This window comes from Lithobates pipiens, unplaced genomic scaffold (genome assembly GCF_037356315.1).
Source record: "Lithobates pipiens isolate NorthernLeopardFrog02 unplaced genomic scaffold, aLitPip1_a1.2 Scaffold_19, whole genome shotgun sequence".
Lineage (NCBI taxonomy): Eukaryota > Metazoa > Chordata > Amphibia > Anura > Ranidae > Lithobates > Lithobates pipiens.
This window is the reverse complement of record NW_027507764.1, coordinates 245,518,223-245,541,235: the sequence shown is the minus strand read 5'-3', so window position 1 is coordinate 245,541,235 and position 23,013 is coordinate 245,518,223. Positions and strand designations below refer to the sequence as shown.

Here is a 23,013-nt window from a genome sequence, read left to right as displayed (position 1 = left end):
GATGGGCACTGACCCTTATTTTGCTTCACAGTTCTTTTATTTAAAATGTAATTATTATTATTTTTTTCCTGAAACTTCCCTCTTAAAGTGAAGGTGCGTGTTATACGCCAATAAATACGGTATATACAAATAATACGCCTGGGCTCATTATCTCTTTACTCACACACAGCCCACAAAGGCAAGAGAATTCTTGTTGGGCAGTGTATTAGTGCTCGAACAAACACACTTAGACCGAATTTTAATGGTTCAAAGAATGTCAGGCAAAATGGTTGGCCCTCGCGCATGTTCACTTCATCAAATCTGGCCCTCTTTGAAAAAAGTTTGGACACCCCTGCTGTAAAGCATCAGTAATTAGAGATTTAGACGAGTTGCTGTTTTGACACAACACCGGCAAGCGTGTATGCTCCGGTACACCATATTATGAGCAGGCGTTAGTCCGCCCGATACTAACCAACATGGCCACCTCCAAGGCGTCAACAACTTTTTCCTCCTTAGCCACTGTTCTGTTAAAATGGCAAACTCTTCCTGTACCAGAGTGTACACACTTGCTAGTTTTGTGTCAAAACAACAACTCATCTAAATCTCCAATTACTCATGCTTTACAGTAACCGGAAGTGAAGTGATTGGAGATCTTGATAAATTGGCTATTTTGACAGAGACTCAGAGTCACTGCACTCTGCTCACTGAACACCAAGCAATGTTCTAGGTCCAGAGGTGATGGGGGGCAGCTGCAGTATTCTCTATGTAGGTGAGCTTCTCCTTTAAGGCACAGTTCCCCTTTGCCAAAAAATCTGCCTATGGAGCTCCTGTAGATGAAAACAAACTGCAGCTGTGACCAATGTCGCTCCACCCAAACGGGGGAATTTCTGTGCCACATTTGGCATGTACTTTTGGGGGGGGGGGGGGGGGCCTGGTACCTAGTTGTGACAGGTACCCGCTCGGATCGATGCTCATTATGAAACACCTAGCAGTGTGTGTGGTTTTCTTAAAGTCCATTCATTCCAAAATCAAATGTGAAAAGCAGATTACATTTTGAAGTACCTTTGAATGACATTCATGAAGTCACCGAATGTGCTGAGAAAATCTACTAATGTATGGCCAACTTAAAGGGGTTGTAAAGGTTCAGGGTTTTAAAAAACAAATATATACTTGCCTCCCCTGCGGTTTTGCACAGAGTTGCCCCGATCTTCCTCTTCTGGGGGTCCCTCAGCAGCGCTCCTCCTCTTCTCGAGTGACCCGTTGGAGAAGTGCTGTCCTTCGAGTATGTCTATAGGATTTGGCCATTCTTCCAGAAGTTAATTTGTGAGGTCACTCACTGATGTGGACAAGAAAGCCTGGCTCACAGTCTCCACTCTAATTCATCCCAAAGGAGTTTTATAGGGTTGAGGTCAGGACTCTGTGCAGGCCAGTAAAGTTCCTCCAAACGTGCCAATCCTTGTCTTTTATGGACCTTGCTTTGTGTCCTGGTGCGCAGTCATGTTGGAACAGAAAGGGCCAACCCCAAACTGTTCCCACCAAGTTGGGGGCATTAAATAGTCCAAGATGTCTTGGTATGCTGACTCCTTAAGGCTACTTTCACACTGGGGCAGGGGGGCGTTAGTGGCACTTTTCGGCCACTAGCGGGGCACTTTTAACCCCTGTTAGCAGCCGCATAAAGGGTTAAGAGCCGCTACCAAAGCGCTTTGGCAACTGTGCCCATTGATTTCAATGGCAGGGGCGGCGAAGGAGAGGTGTATACACCACCCAAAAGATGCTGCTTGCAGGACTTTTTCTAACGTCCTGCAAGCGCACTGCCCCAGTGTGAAAGTACTCGGGCTCTCACACTGGGGCTGCAGGGGAGGTCTTTTTCAGACACTATTTTTTGCCCAAAAACACCTGAAACATGCCCGAGTGTGAATGTAGCCTAAGAGTTCCCTTCACTGAAACGAAGAGGCCAAGCTCAACCCCTGAAAAACAATTCAACACTATAATCCCCACGCCATCAAATTATTTGGACCACTGCACAAAGCAAGGTCCATAATGGATGAGCAAGTTTGGGGTGGAGGAACTTCACTGGCCTGAGTCCTGACCTCAACCTAATAGAACACCTTTGGGATGAATTAGAGCAGAGACTGCGAGCCAGGCCTTCTTGTCCACATCAGTGCCTAACCTCACAAATGTGCTTCTGGAAGTATAGTCAAACATTCCCATAGACACACTCCTAAACAGCCTTCCCAGAAGAGTTGAAGCGGTTAAAGCTGCAAAGGGTGGCCAACTCAACTTAATATTGAACCCGACTGACTAAGATGCCATCAAAGTTTATTTGCGTCTAAAGGCAGGCATGTGTGTGTGTGTGTGTGTGTGTGTGTATAATTTTTTTAAATTGTAACATGGGGGATCATTAGCTCTAGTGATAGATGCGTTTTCTATTGATTTACTGTAGTCAGGAACTATATTTTAAGGGCCTGGTAGCCCGTTTCTATTAAAAGGCAAATAAAAAGTCAGTAACATAAAGGTTTGCCACACGGGGGTTCTTGTGTGAATTCACAAACAGAAAAATTCTAGCCCACCTGGCTCTCTCTTTAGTACTACCTCTGCTCTTTATGCTGGTCACACAGACCACAGGCTTCTTCAGTGTGGACCACTTTACTGTAGTGGCCACAGCTCCACTCTGACCTTAGTCCTCAGGCCGTTTACTGCGTCTTGCAGTCAAACACTTGCTCTGGCTGCAGCCTCTGACTCCTTGAGACCTCCTCTCTCTTGGGTGGCAATGTCTCAAACCGGGAGCCATGAGGTATGTACCTTTTTTATATACCTTCATTATAAGGGCTGCTCACCTGAGTGCACACCCTGCTGGTCATGTACAAAACCTGGACAAAGGGTTGGAGATTCCATCACACCCAAGACACTGTGGAATCTTCCAACTACAGAGCCCACCTCCAGGTATACCAAAACCTGGAGAAATCTGCAAAAGCAGTGTTCTCCACTGAGCCAATGTGCACACTCTGTGTCCTTTAAATCACCATCTTCACTTGACAGTGTCTCATCCTGTCACAAAATGTGTGTGTGTGTGTGTGTATGTGTATATCTGTATGTATGTATGTATGTATGTGTGTGTGTGTATATATATATATATATATATATATATATATATATAATATTAAATGATACTCATTTTCAGGGGTTAGCGCAAAGGGAGATCGCCTTCCCTTGCAAAAAAAAGGTAGTCCAAACAGCAGGTTTCTTCAAATCTGACTTTATGGAGGACACAGAAACACGGAATACAACATCCAGATGTAATATAAAACATAGATACAATGATAAGTTGAGATACACATAATACCATAGGTGGGTAATCCACATATACAAAGGGGACAAAAGCTACCTCAAACATCAAGTTTGTCCAACTGATACTTTCAGCCTCTCTAGGATGGAGAGCCTCCTCAGATGTAAACAACCCCTTCTCTTACTGGAAAAGTTTCGTAAGACAGGGCTCGACAAAACCCGGGCGCCAGGTCGCATTGGCGACTAGAATTAGCGACTGGCGCCTGGGGCAGCACAGCTGGGGGTATCCTGTCTCCGTGGACCCCCCCAGCGTGATTGCGTCGGGCCGCCCTGCCGGCGGCCGGTAATTGAGCCCCCGGCTTTGAGGCCTTCTGTGATGCTATTCCCTTCTGTGATCCTATTCCTTCTGGAATCTGGCGCCCTCTTGTGGTGGCCGTTGGAATTACAACCATTAATGCTAATAGATCTCCTTCCATTTACTTAGAACACCTAAACATTACATACATATATACACATACATACATACATACATATATACATACATATATATATATATATATATATACACACACACACACACACACTTTTCTTTTTTATTCTAACACCCTAGAGAGTAAAATGGTGGTCGTTGCAATAATGTCTGTCACACCATATTTGCACAGCGTACTTACAAGCGCACTTTTTTTGGGGAAAAAATTATTTATTTAATAAAAAAAATAAGACAACAGTAAAGTTAGCCCAATTTTTTTTTATATTGTGAAAGATAATGTTACGCCGAGTAAATTGATACCCAACATGTCATGCTTCAAAATTGCGCCCGCTCATGGAATGGTGACAAACTTTTACCCTTTAAAATCTCCATAGGCGACGTTTAAAAAATTCTACAGGTTGCACCTTTTGAGTTACAGAGAAGTTCTAGGGCTAGAATTATTGCTCTTACTCTACCGATCGCAGCGATACCTCACATGTGTGGTTTGAACATCGCTTTCATATATGCGTTCGCTTCTGCACGCAAGCTTGGCGGGACAGGGCGCATTTAAAAAAAAATTTTTTTTTTTATTTTAACTTTTATTTATTTATTTTTTTTCACTGTTCTTTTAAAAAAAAATGTGTGTCACTTTTATTCCTATTACAAGGAATGTAAAAATCCCTTGTAATAGAAAAAAGCATGACAGGTCCTCTTATATATGAGATCTGGGGTCAGAGAGACCTCACATCTCATATTTACACTAAAATGCAATTTAAAAAAAAATCGTCATTTGAAAAAAATAAAACAAATAAAATGTCCCTCTAATAGCTATGGGCAATGACTTGGAGACAGGTGAGGGGCTGGGGGCGCTATCTTCCCCTCACTCGTCTCCATGTCAGGCCAGGGACAGGTCCAGATCGCCGTCACGGACCTGGCTCCTAACTTTTTTTTAGCTGGCTCCTAGATTCCAAGCAAATTTGTCAACCCCTGTCGTAAGAGGTTAAGGTTTGTCAAAATTTCTGGGTGGAGGTGATTTAAGAAAATGATTCAATTGGAGAGCCCTCCAGAAATTTAGACGAGACGTGCCATAGGGACTCATAAGTTTGGTTATGGTAGGCCACTTATCACTTACGAGAAAGTGGGAAGCTTGGGAGAATCCAGAGGTCCCTGGGGAGCAAAAGATGGTGTCTGTGTACCCAGGGGAGAACTCTGGGGTTCCCAGGATTGGGCGGAGTGGAGTCTGGTCGTGTAAGGCAGGAGTGTATGAAGAGAGATGCACATGTGCATGTGGTTGTGACTATTGGGGGATGGTTTTTCATGTCTCCTGGTAATAAGTTATGGCTCCAGGGAGCTCTGTTCAGGGGTAGAGGTCGACCGATATGGGGTTTTCTCTGGCCGATGCCGATGTTTAGAAATTGTGGTAGCTGATGGCCGATATATAATGGCAATTTTATTTTTTTTTTTTCCTTTTCCCCCCTTCGTCTCAGAAAATCTAACAGACACCTTTCACACTGGGGTATTTTTCAGGCGCTTTTGGGCTAAAAATAGCGCCTGTAAAGTGTCTGCAAAACGGCTCCCCTGCAGTCTGTGTGAAAGCCGAGTGCTTTCACACTGAGGTGATGCGCTGGCAGGACGTTAAAAATAGTCCTGCAAGCAGCACGTTTGGAGTGGTGTATACTGCTCCTGGCCATTGAAATGAATGGACACCACTGCCAAAGCGCATGCAATGCGATTTGGCAGCGGCGATTCACGGGTGCATTTAACCTCTTCCTCGGCCGCTATCTGGGTTATAAGTGCCCCGCAAGCAGCCGAATAGTGCTGCTAAAATGACGGTAAAGCACTGCTAAAACTAGCAGCGTTTTACCGTCAACACCTGCCCGCTCCAGTGTGAAAGCAGCCTTAAGTAATACAGCAAATTTCTTACATTTAAACATTTATTAAACAAAACAAACCTCCAATCAGTTCACTTGTATGTATAATTTAGATAAAAAAAAAAAAAAAAAAAAAACACCTATATATTAAACATTAACCACCTTCAGACCGGACCATTTTGCTGGTAAATGACCAGAGGTCTTTTTACAATTTGGCACTGTGCTGCTTTAACTGGTAATTGCGCGGTCATGCAATGTTGTACCCAAACAAAATTTGCGTCCTTTTCTTCCCACAAATAGAGCTTTCTTTTGATGGTATTTGATTGCCTCTGCGATTTTTATTTTTTGCGATATAAACGTAAAAAGACCGCAAATTTTGAAAAAAAATTATATTTTCTACTTTTTGTTATTAGAAAAATCCAATAAACTCAATTTTAGTCATACATTTAGGCCAAAATGTATTCAGCCACATGTCTTTGGTAAAAAAAAAGTCAATAACTGTATATTTATTGGTTTGCGCAAAAGTTGTCACATCTACAAACTAAGGTACGTTTTCTGGAATTTACGCAGCTTTTAGTTTACGACTGCCTATCTCATTTCTTGAGGTGCTAAAATGGCAGGGCAGTACAAAACCCCCCCAAATGACCCCATTTTGGAAAGTAGACCCCCTAAGGAAATTGATAAGAGGCATGTTGAGCCCATTGAATATTTTTTTTTTTTTTTTACACAAAGTTGTCACTAAATGATATATTGCTCACACATGCTATGGGCATATGTGAAATGACACCCCAAAATAAATTCTGCTGCTTCTCCTGAGTACGGGGATACCACATATGTGGGACTTTTTGGGAGCCTAGCCGCGTACGGGGCCCCGAAAACCAAGCACCGCCATCAGGCTTTCTAAGGGCGTAAATATTTGATTTCACTTCTCACTACCTATTACAGTTTTGAAGGCCATAAAATGCCAAGATGGCACAAAACCCCCACAAATGACCCCATTTTAGAAAGTAGACACCCCAAGCTATTTGCTGAGAGGCATGTTGAGTCCATGGAATATTTTATATTTTGCCACAAGTTGCGGGAAAATTACAAACTTTTTTATTTTATTTTTTCACAAAGTTGTCACTAAATGATATATTGCTCACGCATGCCATGGGCATATGTGAAATGACACCCCAAAATAAATTCTGCTGCTTCTCTTGAGTACGGGGATACCACATATGTGGGACTTTTTGGGAGCCTAGCCGCGTACGGGGCCCCGAAAACCAAGCACCGCCTTCAGGCTTTCTAAGGGCGTTACAGTTTTGAAGGCCATAAAATGCCAAGATGGCACAAACCCCCCCCCCCAAATGACCCCATTTTGGAAAGTAGACACCCCTAAATTTAGGGGTACACTAGTGAGACTAGGTAATAAATGGCGGGTGCCCTGAAACTATAAAAAAATAACTAACCAACCAGCGTCACCTGTAACCGTTATATGGTGATCACTGGTGAAAGGGTTAACAAGGGGGCAATCAGGGGGCTTTATGCGGTAGTATATGGGGGTCCCTGGCGCTATAAAAAGCTGCGGCGAACCTAACTAGCGTCACCTGTGACACTAATACAGCGATCAGAAAAACGATCGCTTATTAGGCTGGGTTCATACTGGAGCGATGCGGGAACGCCACGAATCCGCGGCGGGTTCCCGCATCGCATGCCTCCCGGCAGCAGTTCACACTGCCCTATGCGAACTGCTGGGAGTGTCAGTGAAATGTTAATGACACCCCCAGATCAGTTCGCATATCGCAGTGCGATCTGCAAACTCGGATCGCATGGTGTGAACACCCATGCGATCCGATTCTGCTGCGGATCAAAAAAAGGGTCCCGTGCGAGTTTGCGGCGGGTGCGACGCGAATTCAGCCATACTATCTGTATGGCTGAACTCGAATCACATCCGTTCTCATAAACCGCTGCAATGTGAACCCAGCCTTAGTGACACTGGTGACGGGGGGTGATCACGGGGTTAAACCTTTATTGGGGGGGTTAGGGGGGTACCTTAGAACTAAAGGGGGCTAACCCTAACTGCCCTAACAGTTATTACAGTCACAAATGACACCCGCCGGGTGATCAAAGGGTTAAACCTTTATTAGGTAATAAATGGCGGGTGCCCTGAAACTATAAAAAAATAACTAACCAACCAGTGTCACCTGTAACAGTTATATGGTGATCACTGGTGAAAGGGTTAAGTAGTTGGCAATCAGGGGGCTTTATGCGGTAGTATATGGGGGTCCCTAGCGCTATAAAAAGCTGCGGCGAACCTAAATACCTACCTGCCTAACTAGCGTCACCTGTGACACTAATACAGCGATCAGAAAAACGATCGCTTATTAGGCTGGGTTCACACTGGAGTGATGCGGGAACGCCACAAATCCGCGGCGGGTTCCCGCATCGCATGCCTCCCGGCGGCAGTTCACACTGCCCTATGCGAACTGCTGGGAGTGTCAGTGAAATGTTAATGACACCCCCAGATCAGTTCGCATATCGCAGTGCGATCTGCAAACTCGGATCGCATGGTGTGAACACCCATGCGATCCGATTCTGCTGCGGACCAAAAAAAGGGTCCCGTGCAAATTTGCGGCGGGTGCGGCGAATGGCTGAACTCGAATCGCACAGAGATCGGATGAGATTTGCACTGCAGTGCGGTGCGAATCACATCCGTTCTCATAAACCGCTGCAATGTGAACCCAGCCTTAGTGACACTGGCGACGGGGGGTGATCACGGGGTTAAACCTTTATTGGGGAGGTTAGGGGGGTACATTAGAACTAAAGGGGGCTAACCCTAACTGCCCTAACAGTTATTACAGTCACAAATGACACCAATGCAAAAAAAAAAAAATAATGCAATTGGTGTCACTGTGACTGGGGGGGCAGGGGTAATTGGGGGGTGATCGGGGGGTAAAGGGGGGTGTGAGTGTGCCTGGCATGTTCTACTGTGAAGTGTCGTTTTGGTGCAACTCACCGATCCTCTCTCCTCGGTGCCGGAACGAAAAATACCGACACGGAGGAGAGATTACATCACTTCCTCTCCTGTGTTTACATTACAGGAGAGGAAGTGATGCAATGCTTCACTCCCATTCGTCAGGAGCGATCGCGAGGGGGTGGCCATGAATGAATGGCCGCCCCCTCATCCCGGATCGCTCCTGCACGGATACCGACCGCCACTGGCACCGGGGGGGGGCCCGTTCGGGCCCCCACCCGTGGGAAGGCAGGGACGTACATGTACGCCCATATGCCTGCCCGTGCCATTCTGTCGACGTACATCGTCGTGCGGCGGTCGGCAAGTGGTTAAATACACAAAAACAGGTAATCAAAACTTTTGGATGAAAAAAAATGGACTAACTTTACTGTTTTTTTAATCATTAGTGTCTTTAAAAAAAAAAAAAAAAAAGCTATTGAAAGACCTCTGCGCAAATGCCATGTGACATAAAATATTCTAATAACCGCTATTTTATTCCCTAGAGTATAAAAAAAATATATATATTTTATACATTTTTGGGGGTTCTAAGTGATTTTCTAAAAATTATAATTGTATTTCTGAAAATACAGGCTTTTTACTTGTAAGCAACAAGTGTCAGAAAAGATTTAGTCTTTAAATGGTTAAACTGAGAACTTCTACACACAGAGCTCAGTTCATTCATAATTGTATCACCACATTGTATCTCTTTGCTCTTTTCTTGGCAGCCTGCCCAGAGAGGAAACAAGTTGCTTCACTGAAGACTTAGGCAACTGCCATTGACTTCTATTACAGAAGTCATTTGCAAGTCGCGCTGAAGATATATCGGCCTTTTTATGAGCACAATCGGCTGATGCCGATTAATTAATAGACGCTAAATATCGGCCGATATATCTGTCGACCTCTAGTCAATAATAGCAAATCTGGATGACCTGCTCCTATTTGCAGCATCCCTAGAGCAACTAGCCAAAAATCTCAATCTAACAAACCGGGTCCTGACAAACCTGGGGTGGCTGCTGAACCTGGAAAAGTCCAGCGTGATTCCTTCACAGTGTATTGTGTACCTAGGATACCTGCTGGACGCTGTTGAGAGTTTTTCTCCCAACTGAGAAAATACTGTAACTACAGTAGCCTCTCTCCAGAGAAACCGACAAGTCTCCAAAAGGTCTCTAATGTCAACGTTGGGTCTGCTAACCTCTACCCTCCCAGCAGTGCAGTGGGCAGGACTACACTTTTGTCCGCTGCACACCTTTGTCCTAAATGTGTGAGATAGGGCTGAAACAACTAATCGATTAACCGACAACTAATCGATAAAGAAATCTATTACTATTTTCATAATCTATTAATCAGGCAGTAACATAATGGAGTGAGTGAGTGTCTACAATTGTCCCTATCCCTGTACATTTCCCACTCACATCGGTCCCTACCCTCAAGAATCCCACAATCCAAGGTCCCCATTGCTATACTAGGGCCAATTTATTGGACAGAAGCCAATTAACCTACCTGCATGTCTTTGGAGTACCCGGAAACCCACGCAGGCACAGGGAGAACATGCAAACTCCAGGCAGGTAGTGTCGTGGTTGGGATTCGAACCAGCGACCCTTTTTACTGCTAGGTGACAGTGATAAACACTACACCACTGTGCTGCCCTACTGTAGATATTACTTTCACAGTTCTACAGTAGTTCTACCCCTTACAGTAGTGATTACTTGCTTTGTACTATAAAGGACTAATTTTAGTTTTTTTTTTTTAACCCCATCATGTTACTAAATGTCTTAGACCTGGTTCACATCTATGTGTGTGTTTTTTGGTGCTTTTTGCAGAAACGCACTACAGTTAATTTACATGGTTTCCTATGGGCCACGTTCACACCTATGCTTTTTTTAGCCGCTGTGTATTTGGAAAGGGTCAGGGGCTTTTTTTTTTAACACAACACGGTTCAATATACTTCAATGGAGAATCTGCAGAAAAGCATGTAATGCCTTTTTGCAGCAAAAACAAATTGGCCCAAAAAAATGCTAAAACGCAAATCGCAGAAAAATCACGTGTGAGCAAAAATCAAAACGCACAGCAAAAAGCACTGCAGAAACAGATCAAAGGAAAACTGCATAGGTGTTTACCGAGCCTTATGCTGGCCACATGGATCATTTTTCAGATGAGAATATTCAGACGAAAATAAAATCAAACAAACTTTCTTAAAATTAAATTTCTCTTATATTCACCGACCGACACAGCTCCTCTCTAACTAAATGGGTTGTATAGCCTGCCATTAGGAGAAACTAGGCAAAACTGCCAGTTAGTGCCACCTGCCAGTGCCAAGCAGTGCTACCTGCAAGTGCAATCCAGTGCCACTTGCCAATCTGTGCCACCTGCCAATGCCAGTTAGTGCCACCTGCCAGTTAGTGCCACCTGCCAGTGCTACCTGCCAATGCCAGTTAGTGCCACTTGCCAGTTAGTGCCACCTGCCAGTGCCAAGCAGTGCCACCTGCCAGTGCAAATCCAGTGCTACCTGCCAATGCCAGTTAGTGCCACCTGCCACTTGCCAGTTAGTGTCACTTGCCAGTGCAATCCAGTGCTACCTGCCAGTGCCATCTGCCAGTGCAGTCCAGTGCCACTTCCCAATCTGTGCCACCCATTGCCACCTGCCAGTGCACTCCAGTGCCAGTCAGTGCCACCTGCCAGTGCCAAGCAGTGCAACCTACCAGTGCCACCTGCCAGTGCTGCCCATCAGTGCCACCTGCCAGTTCCCATTAGTGGTACCTCAGCGCTGCCTATTGGTGCCCATCAGTGCCACCTGTCAGTGCCTATCAGTTTCAACCTCAATGCCGCTCCATCAGTGCCCATTAGTGCAGGCTATCAAAGCACATCAGTGAAGGAGAAAAAAAACGTATTTGCAAATTCTTATAACAAAACAAAAGTTGATTTTTCTTTTTTTTTTTTTTTTTTTACATTTTTAAATATTGTCTTTCTCTTGGCATCAGGCATGAGCAATTCTTATTGTCCCAGATATGCAGTTCTGGGCGCAGGGCAGAGGATTTAAATAACTTTTTCAGCTGGCTCCTAGATTCTAAGCAAATTTGTCAAGCCCTGGCCTAATGGATCACTTATAGTACCACATGGGGTACTGTTGTGAATAAAGTTTTTTTTTTTGTAATTCCTTTATTGAATGCCAGAAGAAATAACAGGCACATGGACAACAATAATAAAGCATACAGAATTTCAAAACATAAATCTTTCGGTAGCACCCAGGTGGGAGATATAGAGACCACCCCCAACTTAGGCTTAAACTAAACATGAAAGCATTCCCGAACCGGGGGCTAAATTCCCCTCTTAAGACCTCCAACACCAATTAGGCAATCCGATCCCACCCAGGTGAGCAGTAATCATCACATGGCCATGCATTATAGTGAGATGCACAAATTTTTTTATTTTATAAAGAAAGGGAAGAGGAGGGAGATGGGCGATGGGCCGGGCCCCAGGCGGACAGAGCATACATTTGTTGAAAACTGGTCATTCCCGGGGGAGCCCACAACCCACCGCTGCCTACATGGACTAGCCGTCAAAATCTAATCATGAAAGACAAAGGACTGAGGAGGCAAAACGGTAAGGGGGAAGCGGTTACGGAAGAAAGGGACTACAGGGGGAGACAGGGAGGAAGGGGGGCCAGGGAGAAATGAAAGGACATCAGAACAGAAAGACAGACCAAGTAGAAGAAACAAAGAAGAGGCTCCAGGCGGGCTGAAGCGACAAAGCCTAACATAAAAGAGCAAAATAGGGACCGTGAGCACACCAAGCCGCATGGGGGGGGGGGGGGGGCCGAAGCCAGCGAACAGAGACCCTCTCTCAACGGGCATTTAAAGCTACCACCCAGAGGTAAGCCTCAGTGTAGGTGAAATGTTGCCAAGGTCTCCAAGTCTCACGAAAGGCCTCCTCCTTATGAAGCATCGCTGTGAGGTCTGCCATATTTCTTAATTCGTTCACTTTAGAGAACCCTGGAGCCATAGCCGGTGGGTTCTCCGATCTCCAGCACAAAGGGATACAGGCCTTCCCGCGTTCAACAATTGAATAGTCAAAGAGTTCTTATACTTTTTAATGGATCGCTCCGACAGCTGCAGCAGGCAGGCCGCAGGGTTCCCCTCCAGAGAGACACCCGTCAGACGACCGATCGTGTCGGTCACCCCGCGCCAGAAGGGAACCAGCTTGGGACAGGCCCAGAAGAGTGAATAAAGTTTTACAGAAGTAGTATGAGTAAGATGGGTCTCCTGCAGGAAAATCACGTCTCCCCTCAGGTGACCCAGTTCTCTATACAGGTTGTCTCTCATCAGGGGCATGTAGTCCCCGCACGTTAAACGATACCAAATTTATTGTAGCAATGGGGGTTAAGGAGGTAGACCGTGAACACTGAGTTCTTAGGGTTGTGTGCCTGGGCCGGACCGAGTCGGATTAGGGTAAGGAGGAGGAGGAGAGGGGTGAGAGATGAAGGCAGGAGAAGTAGGAAAGCGAGAGAAAAAGTTAATAACGCATAAAGAACAAAACACAGGCCCTCATGGGTGAGTGATCCTCGAACGCATAAGTCTGTGGTGCCAGCGTGGGGTGTGCATGCGGGCCAGTGCCCCCATGCCCACCGAGAGGCATGGACGCGCGACCACCAGGCCACACATCATCCGCGAGGAGGGGGGTGATGAAGCCTGGGTATCAAGACACGAGGTCCAGAAGGAGTGTGAGCAGTGTCCCGATGCGCCAGCAACTGGCACATGAAAGAAAAAAAAATTAAAACTTAAACACCTTAACGAAACTCTAACAATATAACCCTTATAACATTACCAGATCCTGCTAAACATATCTATAGCCCGGTCTAGGTTAACTCTAGTTAGGAGACAGTCATGGTAATCATCCCCCAGCTAGGTTGGCTAGGGAGACAGACCATTCCAAAGAGCCAACATACCATTCCGGGAATATTTGCTATTAGGGAGCATGTCATCTGTGTCAGTGGCTTCCCTGGCTTTTTTTTCATAATCGTTTCCTTTTCAGGGTAATGATGCACTCTGCAAATGACATCCCGCAGAAGATAGATTGCGAGGGCGCAGAGCCCTGTTCACTCTATCAATTTTCAGTGGGTTGTCTGCAGCTAGGCCCAGGAGACTGTTAAAGATGCATCGGATGGAGAGGAACAAATCTTCCCGTTGCCTCTAGGAGACCCCTGATCCTAATGTTTTTGCGTCTATTACGGTTCTCTTGGTCCTCTATTTTATAGAGTATCAGCCCGTGTGCTATGACAAGTTGGCAGGTAGTGGACTGGAGGGTTCTAATGGCGGCCTCGTGGCCATTCTTCTACCCTCTTTAAGTCCTGCGATAGGTCAGAGCGTATTGCGGATACCTCCTTCCTAATGACCTGCTTAAGGCCCGAAAGCATGGATGCCAAGTCCGTCTTAGTGGGTAGGTCGCTTACCAGTGCTGCAACTCCAGAGTGTCTATGCATGCTTTCCTCACCCTCTGTTCCCGCTGAGGAATCCGGGGAGCAGTGTCTGAGCTCAGGCCTACTGGGGGAAGCGGAGCTTGCACCGGACTGCATTCCACTCTAACCCGCCCATGTCTTTTGCCTCCCCCGATTCTGTGGCTAGGAACCGTTTTATCGAGCCTGTCGAGGTGCCTTTTTTAGCCGGAGACTTGCCTGGGCACTTCTTCATTGCAATTTAAGGTGTTAATGGTAGCAGTGAGGTAGAGCTGATTATTCGGCGCCGGAGCTCAAGAAAGATGCATCCTCTCTATAACATGCCGAAACCGTGCCTTTTCAGGGAGCATTTGACAGGTGGTGAGAAGGCCTGTTTTAACCCCACATTGGCATGGGTTAGATACTTTGCGGTAATGGATGTGGCAGCGGGGTAATCTTTGAGACACCGCAGTGCAAAGAATTGCGGCATGTGTGCTTTGCCTTTGCAATGTGGGGGGGGGGGGGGGGGCTTGGTTCAGCTGCACCTTTTTACTACTCTCTCTCCCCAACACCCAGACCTGAAGGAAATTCGAAGCTCTACTAGATTCTAGCTTTTGTTTTTCTGTACTTGCAGCCTTTTTTAAATATGCTTGTATTGCAGAGATTTATTGAATATATATTTGATTTTTCCAGACATACACTTTAAACTTCAGATAACAACCTTTTTTGAAGGGGTAAGAGTGTGGGGGTAGCTGCTGAGGCTAACCAAACAAATACTCAGTCCACCATCAAATTTGAGGGTCTATCTCAGTACTGATAAATACAATTACAATTCTTACATAAAAAAAAAAAATCTATTATATATAAAAAAAGAAAAAAAGACATACAAAATATCACGTTAAAATGATTACATAAGCAATTTACAAATACTAACCAGATCTCAACTGGTTTCACGGTACAAACACCGCTTTGTCAGGAGGAGTAATCTATAAGACAAGTAGTTATTTTGGATGATGGTACTTTTCTATGCCTAGGTTTAGGTGCTTCTACGCATGTATAGACTCAACAAATTTATCAAACCTTTGTTTTTAAACTGCTTGCCGACCGCCTCACACCGATATACGTCGGCAGAAGGGCTTGTACAGGCAAACTAACGTATCTGAACATTTTCCTTTTTAAGAGGTGACGCGTGCACGTCATGAGTCGGGTTGCGGGTCCCGCGCACTCGATTGCCGCAGGGATACCCGTGATCCTCTCACGGAGAGGAAGAACAGGGATATGTTAATGTAAACAAGCATCTCCCCGTTCTGCCTAGTGACAGTGTCACTGATCTCTGCTCCCTGTGATCGGAAGCAGAGATCAGTGATGTGTCGCACATAGCCACACTTCGCAGGACACACTTAACCCCTACACTGCCCCCTAGTGGTTAACCCCCTTCACTGCAATTTACAAAGGAATCCGTGCATTTGTATAGCACGGATTGTTGTATAAATGACAATGGCCCCAAAAATGTGTCTGATGTGTCCGTCATAATGTTGCAGTCACGATAAAGATCGCTGCCATTACTAGTAAAACTAATATATATATATATGTGTGTGTGTGTGTATGTGTGTGTATGTGTATATATATATATATATATATATATATATATATATATATATATATATATATATATAATAAAAATGCCATAAAACTATCCCCTATTTTGTAAATGCTATGACTTTTACGCAAACCAACAATGCTTATTGCGTTTTTTTTTTTTTTTTTTTTTTTTTTAAAACCAGATATATGGATATATATAGAAGAATATGTATCGGCCTAAACTGAGGGAAAAAAAATATTTTTATATATTTTTGGGGGATATTTATTATAGCAACATGTAAAACAATATTGTGCTATTTTTTAATTATTTTTTTCAAAATTTACGCTTTTTTATTTATTGTGCAAAAAATAAAAACCACAGGGGTGATCAAATACCACCAAAAGAAAGCTCTATTTGTGGGGAAAAAAAGGGGCGTCAATTTTGTTTGGGAGCCACATCGTATGACCGCATATTGTTAGTTGAAGCGACGCAGTGCCGAATTGCAAAAAGGGCTCTGGTCAGGAAGGGGGTAAATTCTTCCGGGGCTGTAGTGGTTAAGATAGTCTTATGGAAGCCAATATACATTGATGATTGCTGATTTGTTTGATATGTAATTGAAAAAAAAAATGAATTGCAAAAATGTTTATATATTCCCCCTTGATTTTTAATCTGGGAAAAGTGGTGGATTTGAGGTATTTCCTAACCTAACAGATTATTGGTGTGGCCGATATTCACTTTTTTAAAAGTATCGGTCAAAAAACTGACCAATATTAGTGATATTGCTTCAAGGGGTTTTATGCATCACTCTGGTACCGTTCTTTAGACCGGACAGTCAGGTTTATTGTAATAACCGATATGGCTCAGCAGCCACTCGGCTGTCTCTACAAGCAGCTGGAGGGAACGTTCACCCCCCACTGCCTTCCGCCGCTTGCCTGGGCTCTCCCGTCCCTATGCGATGCCCGTGCAACCAGCCGGCTGGCCAAAGACCCGAACAAAGCCGATGCTTTGTTCGGATCTAGTAATCCGGAAGCAATGTCATGACATTATTTTCTTTAAGATGCCAGTATTCTGGTAAGCAAAGTATTCAAAAACGCAGATCTTGATGTTTTGAATAATTTTAAAGTGCAGAGGAGGGGTTTGGGGTCTTATAGACCCTCGATCTCTCCATAAAGAGTACCTCTCACATGCCTATTACTTTCACAAGGGAGGTTTACATTGCTTGTGACAGCAATAACAGTGATAAAAAAAACAAAAAAATAAATGTAAAATGACAGTGTAAAATAACTTTCCCTCCCCGTCTTTCAGGACAGCCACATTGAGAGACCTTGGCTCCTCCTCTTCCTGGGAAACACTGTGCTAGCCCCCATACATTTTCGCCTCCCCCTGCCAGCCTCAGTTATTTGTGTTTCCCCCGGTGGCCTAAACAGTCAGGGAGACTGGGGGCTATATTTTTTTTGAAGTCCCTATTGGGAGACAGAGGCTCTCCAGGGCAGCGGGAAGGCACTCACCTGCTGCATCTGTCAGCCCCCCTCCCCCGCTTCGCCGAGCACTGGTGCAAGTCTGGGGGGGGGGGCCTCTCTCACAGCCACAGGGATGCTGCAGGAAGCATCTCCGTCCCCCCTGTACAGGCCTCCGATGGAACCAGGCGGGCCGGACGGCGGGTAACGTAATTTCCGGCGGGACGACGGATGTGCTTCCATTGAACCACGGCTTCCGGTTCCGGGTCGTGAGGCGCTGATAGGCCAGGCACAGGCTGGAATGGAGTCGATTCACAGCACAGGCGGTGAGAAGACTCCACAGGCAGCTCCACCAGCGTGTCGGAAGCAGATCCTCAGACAGCGCTCAGCGATGCCAACTCCAGCCACCCTAAGGTAAGGACACCCTGGGAGGGGTCCCGCCCTACCTAGGGTTCCCCCCCCCATCATGGTTCCTGTAGGGGGGGCAGTGTAAGTTAACCCTCTAGGTGGGCGGGGAGGGCCTAGTCCCTCATTCTATAGAAGAGGCTAGGTTCTCCCCATGGTTGTATCTCGAAGATGATGTGGGGATATTGACTGCTGTTTATTTTACATGTTTTCCAGAAGGCTTCTGAGAAAAGACCCCCACATAGCTCTAAAAAAAAGTGCGCCTCCTGTAGGGATGTCCTGGGGGAGACGTGGAAGAAAGTCCTATGTAAGGACTGTATTGATGTTCTGGTCAATGAAAGAGCATCTGAGCAGGAGTCAGGGTTAGCTGCATCTATTATGGAATTATCCTCAACATTTTAATTGTTTAGATTGAAGGTTTTCAGGTTCCCCTTAAACCATCTCCCGCATCACAGAACACAACCCCATTTGTAGCACAGGGCTCTACATCTTCCCAACCGGGGCCTCTACTTCAACAGAAGAGGTGGCGGGGGCTTCTAGAGAGGAAGCCAGGGAGGAACCAGACAGTGCTACCTCTGGTTCGCAGGAGGACTCAGAGGGAGAGAAAAGGGAGGGAGAGTCCAGAAAGCCCTCAAGGTACAAGTTGTCCCTGGATGAGGTTAAGGATCTCCTAGGGGCTGTCTACACCACCCTGGGCATCCAGGAAGACAAAAGGACCCTTTCTCTTCATGACCAAATGTATACGGGCTTAAAAGAACAGAAAAAGAGAGTTTTTCCTGTTCACGAGGTCCTTATAGAAATGGTCCTTCTTTTCCAGGTCTTTGAAGAGAAGATTCCCATTTTCAGACGATTCTGCAACAAGAACCCAAGATTTAGATGCAGCATTCTCGCAAGTGTCAAGGCAAACGGACCTGGCCTTCGAGGATCTAGGAGCTCTGACGGATACCATGGACAGGAGGATTGATTCCCTACTAAAAAAGACCTGAGAATCAACCCTAGGTAATCTGAAACCAGAGATGGCGGTCCATAACCGCAAACACTGGCTGACTCAAATCCAGGCTCACATCGAGGCAGGTATGGCAAAGGATACTATCCTGCCGTCCTTTCCGACTATTCTGCGAGGGGTAGCTTATATAGTGGACGTTTCTGCTGAGTCGGTTCGCATGTCCGCCAGGACCGCGGCACTAGCCAACTCAGCCAGAAGAGCCCTCTGGCTCAAGACATGGCCAGGTGACAATGCCTCTAAGATTAAACTATGTGGCATTCCACTGACCGGGGATCTTCTTTTTGGCCCAGGGCTAGAGACGGTTTTAGACTGTACGGTCGATAAAAAGAAGGCATTCCCTGTAAAACGAAAACCCCCAAACCAACCTAAGAGGGGGGTTTCGTCTTTAAAGGAGTAAGCCTCCCAAACCAGAAGGGAAAAAGACTTGGAGCCAAAAAGGTAAAGGCAAAGGAGGGACGATTTTTCGCCTCCTGAGCAATCCCGCAAAGTTCAGTGACTCTCTGGTTACAGTGGGAGGAAGACTGGGGGCCTTCCTTCCACAGTGGGAAATAATTTTCCCCAACCAATTCATCTTGGGGATTATACGAAGGGGGTACTGTCTAGAATTTACACAACCCCCCTCCACGTCGAAGTTTGACGCTTCTCCCCAGATGTACGGCAAAAGCAGAAGCCCTCTTGGGGGCTTTGAAGGAACTAGTGCAGCAAAACGTTGTTTGCAGAGTTCCAAGAGGAGAAGAGGGGGCGGGCTTTTATTCACATGTCTTTGTGGTGAAGAAACCCTCAGGAAGCTACAGGCTGATTCTAAATCTGAAACCCCTGAACAAGGTGATTGTTTACAAAAGGTTCCGGATGGAATCGATATACACGGTCAGGGCTTTACTGCCCCTCAACTGTTACATGGTGTCGTTGGATTTAAGAGACTCTTATCTCCATATCCCCATTGCGAAAACCTTTCAAAAATTTCTGCGCTTAGCAGTGAAAGTAGAGGAGAAAAACATTCACCTGCAGTTTCAGGCTCTACCATTTGGCCTATCCTCGTCACCCAGAGTGTTCACAAAGGTCATGGCAGAAGCCATGACCTTTCTGCGAATCAGGGGGGTATCGATCATTGCATACATCATTGCATACATCATTGCATACATCATTGCATACATCATTGCATCGGGCAGCACAGTGGTGTAGTGGTTAGCACTCTCACCTAGCAGTAAGAAGGGTCGCTGGTTCGAATCCCAACCATGACACTACCTGCCTGGAGTTTGCATGTTCTCCCTGTGCCTGCGTGGGTTTCCTCCGGGTACTCCGGTTTCCTCCCACAATCCAAAGACATGCAGGTAGGTTAATTGGCGTCTGTCAAAAAGATTGGCCATAGTATATCAATGGGGACCTTGGATTGTGGGCTCCTTAAGGGTAGGGACCGTTGTGAGTGTGCAATGTACAGGGATAGGGACAATTGTAGACACTCAGGTTGAACTTGATGGACTGGTGTCTTTATTCAACCTAACTAACTATGAAACTATACCTAGACGATCTGCTTCTTTTCACCGCATCCTCAGAGCAACTGATCAGAGATCTAGAACTAACCAAAAGTACCCTGATAGGACTAGGATGGCTACTAAATCTAGAAAAATCCAGTCTAATTCCAGCTCGGCAAATTTCCTATTTGGGATACCTGCTGGACTCTACTCGGCTGACAGTTTTTCTCCCACCAGAGAAAATTCGGAAGCTGGACAGAGCAGTAGCGTCCCTTCAGAACAACCAGCAGGTATCAATACGGGAGGCCATGTTCACCCTCAGCCGTCTAACCTCTGCCATTCCGGCAGTCCAGCTGGCAGGTCTACACTTCTGTCCCCTGCAGGCCCTGATTTTAGGGGTCTGGGACCACAACCAGGAGTCCTTAGACAATCTGCTGTTGGTTCCTCCTCGGGTCAAAAGATCGCTTTGGTGGTGGAGGAATCAGACTATCCTAGCACAAGGGAGCTTGAGAATCATTACACCGTCCATAGTAATTACCACGGACGCAAGCTGCACAGGCTGGGGGGCACACCTGGGATCCCAGTGGGCGCAGGGGATATGGAAGAAAGAGGAACTCATGAGATCGTCCAACTGGAAAGAGCTAAAGGCAGTAGGACTGGCGCTCAAAGCCTTCAGAGGGGACGTCATTGCTTACATAAACAAGCAAGGTGGCACGAGTAGCGGGGTCTTGTTAAAGCTAGCCTCAGAAGTCCTCAGCTGGGTAGAAGCCAATGCTCTCTCCCTCTCAGTAGTGTTCCTAAAGCCCCATACACACTATCAGATTGTCTGCTGATTTTTTCCTTCAGGTTTACCAAAACCATGTAGTACAAGGGCCTGCCTGATTGCATACACATTGAAACCCCTAAGGTTTGACCTCATATTATATGGTTTTGGTAAATCTGATGGAAAAATCAGCAGACAATCTGATAGTGTGTATGGGGCTTTAGGGGGAAAGAGAATGTGGTGGCTGACTTCCTCAGCCGAACAAGGCTGAGAGAGGCTGAGTGGGAACTCAATCAGGAGGTTTTCAGCCTCATAGCCAGAAGATGGCGCCTCCCAGAGGTGGATCTTTTTGCCTCAAGGAGCAATACAGAGACCGGTGCAGGGTCCTTCTTGCCCTAAGTGGGATCTTTCCCTGGTCCTGCAAGTTTTGACTGAACCCCCCTTCGAGCCCTTGGAAGAGTGTGCTCTAAGGGACCTAACCTATAAAGCGTTTTTATTGGTGGCAGTGACCACTGCCAGGAGGGTCAGCGAAATAGAGTTAGACCCCCTTTTTGTGTTGTTTTTACGGATCGAGTCGTTTTTAAGACTGACCCGGCTTTTTTACCAAAGGTGGCTTCAAGATACCACAGAAGCCAGGAGGTAATCTTGCCAACTTTTTGCCCTAACCCCTCAAGCGAAAGGGAATTTAGGTTCAATACTTTGGACGTTAGGAGATGTATCCTACGATATTTGGAGCTGACAAGGAGTTTTAGAAAGTCAGACTCCCTCTTTATTTCATTTTGTGGCGCAAGAAAGGGCCAGATGGCTCAGGATAGCTATTAGCCAGGCCTATAAGCTGGTGGGTAGAGAGGCCCCTATGGGGATCAAAACACACTCTACCAGAGCTATGGCAGCTTCCTAGGCGGAAATAGCGGGAGCAACGCCAGAGCAGATTCGCAAAGCAGCTGTATGGTCCAGTTTCACCACATTCGTGAAACACTACAGAGTGGATCTGGTTTCGGCTAGCGAGCAGGCCTTTGGACGAAAGGTCTTGCAAGCCATTGTCCCGCCATAAAGTGGTAAGTGCTCTGTTATCCTCTCAATGTGGCTGTCCTGAAAGACGGGGAGGGAAAATTAGAGTTACTCTTACCGGTAATGTCTTTTCCAGTAGTCTTTTTAGGACAGCCCTAGTTGCCCACCTGAATTTTTTTTTGGGGGGTCTTGAGGAAGACCTAAATGTAAGCACAATAGTAATATGTGATAGTATATTATTAACGTGTTCTTGTGTCTCCTCAGCTAACCGGAGGTGCTCTAGAAAAACTGAGGCTGGCAGGGGGAGGTGAATATTTATGGGGGCTGGCGCAGAGTTTCCCAGGAAGAGGAGGAGCCAAGGTATCTCAATGTGGCTGTCCTGAAAGACTACTGGAAATGATGTTACCAGTAAGCGTATCTCTACTTATTTTTTTTTTTTTTAAATGTACAAAATATCAGAAAAAAGAATCGGCAGAAGAGGTGGCCGAAATATCGACATTGTAACGGCACCGAAAAACGATATCGGTCGATCCCTAATAACAGCTCTTGTAACCTTTTGACATTGTTTGTAATCACATTTGTGGAATACACAATACCAGCATGAGGCTATGCAATAGTAGTGCAGATTTTTAGGTCTTGTGGGTCTGTTAAAATGTGCATGTATTGGGTTGTTGTAAGATGTATATATGTTCCAGCTGCAGCCAACACATGTAGTAGGTATAAATTTGCTTATCGCCTTGGCTTTTTATGGCTCTTAGGCCTGGTTCACACCTATGCAGTATGCTTTTGATCTGCTTCTGCATTCTGCATTTTGTGTTTTTGCACACACATTTTTGATGTGTTTTTTTTTTATGCGTTTTTAAACTTTTTTTGCCCAGTTTGTTGGACAGATTAAAAATGCAAAATGCGCTACATGCTTTCCTGTAGAGTCTCCTTTTAAGTCTATTGAAGCAAAAATGCACCGTTTAAAACAAAGTACCTGACCCTTTCCAAAAAACTGTTGAATGGACTGTAGTGCGGTTTTGCAAAAAGCACCAAAAAATGCATAGGTGTGAACCAGGCCTTAAAGGAGAGTATGGTCATAGCCAGGACCTTTCTTGTTCCCTGTTCTGATTTGTAAAGTACCTACCCATTCAAGAGTTTGCTTTCTTTGCACAGCCCCATTGCCTGTGTCCTAAGCCTCTGCCTCCTTTATTTTATTTTCTGCTAGATCTTTCCGTGTAGTGCTCTCTGCCTGTAACACTCTTCATCTGCGGACTTTCTGTCCCCTTCTGCCTATAGTATAGCAGA

General features: G+C 45.6%; 1 protein-coding gene across 8 annotated transcripts in view; it reads left to right on the top strand.

The window, feature by feature from the left end:
• PIGM (phosphatidylinositol glycan anchor biosynthesis class M) overlaps positions 1-23,013 on the top strand; it is a 313,826-nt gene that overhangs the window by 1,594 nt on the left and 289,219 nt on the right. The window lies entirely within an intron of this gene.